Below are 4,800 nucleotides of genomic sequence, written 5' to 3' on the forward strand. Positions count from 1 at the left end.
GCAAGCCTGTCTTGCCCATTTCTGTCCTGCCTCTAAAATTACACCTAGCTCTTTGACAGGAGTTTCCAAACTCATCCCATCCTGTCTGAATTCATCTCCACTCAATTTTTTCTAGATAAATTCCAGCTGACCTCCCACCATGCTCTTCCAAGGAACAAAGCTTCCTGAAAGAATGCAGGATGAAGGACTGTGTCTGGACTGCTCACCTCAGGGATGACAACCTCGGTGGTGTTCCCATTTCTCCAAACCACTTATTTTTTTCTTCATTTTATTTTTTGTTTTCTTAATTTTGACCTTCACTAGAAAGGTTAGTACCCTTCATTGGGATACTTAGCGCTGAAAGTTATGCCCAAAGGACCATATTTCTTACTGAAAATGTCTTAGAGATCACCGTTAGTATTTGTAGCAGAGCTGGGTCAAAATTAACATATTACAACAGCTTGTGTCAGCCTGGGTTGCAAACTTTCCACAAAAAAGGGTAGGCCGAAAGGTCACACTCATCAGCTTATACCACAGAGAATTGCAGAATCCTAAAAGATGATTTCTTCCCTTTACACATAAAAGTCACTGACTCCTCTCACTCCAGCCACCACCCCCCTCCTGCCCATACACAAGACTTCCACACGCACCACTTACCCCACAGTCCACAGCTAGTTTCTCTTCCCTCTGATTCTGTGAATTCCATTTGCTGGGGTCGGTTTCTAGCTCAATTAAAAACATGTCACATCATTCTACATTTTGTCTGTTTAGATGGAAATGCATATTTAAACCCTAGCGAAACACTAGCCTGGACTTCAGCGATGACTGATTAATAACAGTTCTCACTTACCATGTCACATGAGATCTGTGCCTGTGGTATGATTTTCAAGCCATAAAACCTCTTTAACACCTCCCTCCATTATGCAAATACCACAGGAAAAGTACTTTCCTATTTCGGCCACTGGACTGCAGGCTGTGGAGGGCCCATGCTGCCCACACCAGGCCGCAGAGCATGGATGGGATCCTGGAGTGGGCTGGGCCACAGGTGGCCACACAGGTAGAGGTTCAGTGGATCCTGCCCTCAACTAGAAGGCTGAGCCTGACTTGGCTGCTTAGTCAGCATGATGTCCAAATGACAGGTTATTTTCTGTTCCTTGTCTGCCAATGTTGGCTTTATTAACGCTAAGGCTGGTAAATGAGAGACGCCCTCACTTTAGCACTAATTCTATTGCACTAATCTTTCCAGGTGAGAGTGCAGAGCCTCTGAGAGCCAAGCTGTGTCCTGGGAGAACAAAAGATGAGGAGAACTTAAAGCCCCGGACCCCAGGCCTGGGCTTTTCCCTTTCTCTGGCTCCAGCATCTGCACCAGACAGCAGGGCAGTGTCTTCAGTTACAAGACAGCTGTCTAAAAGATGCAGCAACTGGAAAACATTTCAATCTTCAGGGACGTCAGAGTTTCCTGTCACCAGACTTAGTGTTTGCTTAGCCTACCCACCTGAGTTTGCAAAAGGCTATCTTTTGCAGTGAGGTCCTTTCCTTCCTATACCTCTTGTCCCAAACCACCACCAACTCATATTACAGCCTGAATCTCTAAATCAATCAATCCATCTCTCTTTCTCTCTCTCTCTCTCTCTCTGTCTCCCTCTCTATCTCTTTCTCTTTCTCCCTCCTTCTTTACAAAGCATGCTGTCTTTCAATTAACATAGTGATGACCTATTGTCACCCGTTACCATGCTAATCCTGAGCTGGTGTGAAATTACTTTATAATAAACACTATGGAGTTCTGACTTCCAATTAATTTTTCACATGCTGCGCTAAATCAGATTAACTCTCCCCCTCTGCCATCACTTTTGACCACAGACGTAATTCTTTCCTTATAATGAAATGGAGGATTAATTTATATGAAGCATATCTGTACACATTTGCAAATAAATGTATAGACTTTATGCCATATTTGCATTGTGCACAGTCTTGCGTTAGCGCAGACTCTCTGAGATTCCGTTCTTGTGTTCACTGGGGTGGGCAAAGTTCTTTCCAGTTGTTGTCATTCCTCTGTTAAATTCTAACTAAATGCCTCCATGAAGAATAAGCAAAGAAATGCTCACATATGTCACAGTGCTGAGAGAGCGGTGCCTTTGCCAGTAAGTGGTACAATACCGCGTTAGGAAAAGCTGAAGGAAAATGTAAACACTCTGAAATGGAAACAATAATCATTAACTACCAAATTGATTGGTACTCTCCCTGGATGTGCACATTCACATTCATCCTGAGTGAATGGAGGGAGGGTAGCTTTTTAAATGACCATTAAATTGAAGGAATTTGATGACAATTTCAAGCAAATGATAGCTTGTGCCTTTTTAAAACTAATATGGCACCTCCACTAAATTATATTTTTGGTGAAATAATTATTTCCATCTTTGATATTATTAGAGTGGAGTAATGGAAGACGAATGTAGGCACACACTAAATGAACAAATTTGTGTTAAAAAAATTAATCACACTACCCAGATGCGGGGCTGTATTTTTTCTTCTGTCAGTCTCCAGCGTATTTCATTCAGCTTCTTTTATTACTACAAAATATTGATAGAAAAATTTCCCCAACACATATTTTCTTTTTGACACCAAATGAGAAAAACTGCCAGAAGAACTAAAGGTATGGCCCATATAAAAGATAAATGTGTGCTTATCAAATCCTCTTAAACCAAACCTTTATTAACAGTGGAAGAAATAAAATCTTGTTTAGTTTTGTAATGATGAAAACACTTACTGGTGAGTTATTTTAAGACAGACTAGGCAAATTATGCTTGGCAAACACAGGAAATTTATTGATTCATTCAACAGGTGTGTATGTGATCCCTGCTATGTGATATCCACTACTTTAAGCACCACTGATAAAACAATGAGCAAGATAAATTCCCCTGCCCTCATGGAGATTCCCATCTAAGGGGATGTAAATATGAAATTATAAAGAGTCCATCACCATCTTCATGATCATTTATTGAGCTCTTACTATATGCTCGCCACTGTACCAAATGCTTTCCTATTACATATTTCAATTATCATGATTAATACTTTCCCTGTAGGTTATTATTATTGTTGTTGCACACATAACTAAAGCTTAGAAGTGAAGTGATTTGTCCTAACTCTACAGATATATAGTGGTAGAACTAGAATTCCAAACAGGTTTTAGGATGAAATTTTCCTGTACTATACTGCCTCTGACATTCATTGTCTTAAAAGCATGTATCATATTTGTCCAAATGTTATTTTTGTTCTATGGTGGGTAAACATTGGAGTAAAAGGCACAGTTCCCCACCTAAGGAGATTTCCAGTCTACTGGGAAAAAAATATACAGTTATTTATGAAACAACTATTCTTAAAGTTTCTTTGGGGTAGGTAAGTTTATATGAAGTGTGCATGTTGGTGAGGGAAGGGAGCAGGATTATTTGTTGGCATCTCTATTTAGTAGCATACTCAACTTCTATGACTTTACTCATTATACAATGCATTATTAATTTAACAGGTGATTTTATATAAACATCAAAATAATACAACATTAAATGTAGCATTATATGCTATACATGTGTCCTGATTTCAGTTCCATGGAACTGTGAGAGGCTTGATTCTGAGAGTCAAGGATCTATGGTAGTGTAAAAATAATCTGTTCCTTGAGATTTAAAAAACTTTACCAACAGCTTTTTTCACAGCACTAGAACAAACAGTCCTAAAATTTGCATGGAACCACAAAAGACTCCAAATAGCCAAAGCAACCTTGAAAAAGAAAAACAATATTGGAAGTATCACAATTTCAGATTTCAAGTTATATTACAAAGGAGTGGTAATTAAAACAGTAATGTCCTGGCATAAAAATAGATACATAGTTCAATGGAATAAAACAGAAAACCCAGAAATAAGCCCACTATTATATGGTTAATTAATCTTCAACAAAGGCAAAATAAATATACAATGGGAAAAATTCTCTTCAACAAATGGTGTTGGGAAAATAGGACTGCCACATGCAAAGAATAAAACTGGACCATTTTCTTTCACCATACACAAAAATAAACTCAAAATGGATTAAAGATCTAAATGTGAGACCTGAAACCATAAAAATCCTTGAAAAGAACACAGGCAGTAATCTTTCAGACATTGGCCAGAGCAACATTTTTCTAGATATGTCTCTTGAAGCAAGGGAAATAAAAGCAAAAATAAACTATTGGGACTACATCAAAATAAGAACCTTCTACACAGCAAAGGAAACCATCAACAAAACTAAAAGACAATCTACTGAATGAGAGAAGATATTTGAAAATGACATATCTGATAAAGGTTTAGTATCCAAGATATATAAAGAACTGATAAAAAAATAATCCAATTAAAAAATGGGCAGAAGACATGAACAGACATTTCTCCAAAGAAGACATCAAGATGGCCAAAGGTAAATGAAAAGATACTTGAAATCACTTATCATCAGGGAAATGCAAAGCAAAACTACAATGAGATATTACCTCATATGTGTCAGAATGGCTAACATAAAAAAAAAAAAAAACAAGAAACATGTGTTGGCCAACACATGGAGAAAATAAACCCTTTTGCACTGCTGGTGGGAATTCAAACTGTTACAGCCACTGTGGAAAACAGTATGGAGGTTCCTCAGTAATTGCACTACTGGGTATTTACCCAAAAAATACAAAAACACTAATTCAAAGGGATATATTCACCCCTATGCTTATTGCAGCATTATTTACAATAGCCAAACTATGGAAGCAACCCAGGTGTCCATCAACAGACAAATGGATAAAGAAGTGAATACATTATTCA

Source organism: Nyctereutes procyonoides, unplaced genomic scaffold (assembly GCF_905146905.1).
Source record: "Nyctereutes procyonoides isolate TBG_1078 unplaced genomic scaffold, NYPRO_anot_genome, whole genome shotgun sequence".
Classification (NCBI taxonomy): domain Eukaryota; kingdom Metazoa; phylum Chordata; class Mammalia; order Carnivora; family Canidae; genus Nyctereutes; species Nyctereutes procyonoides.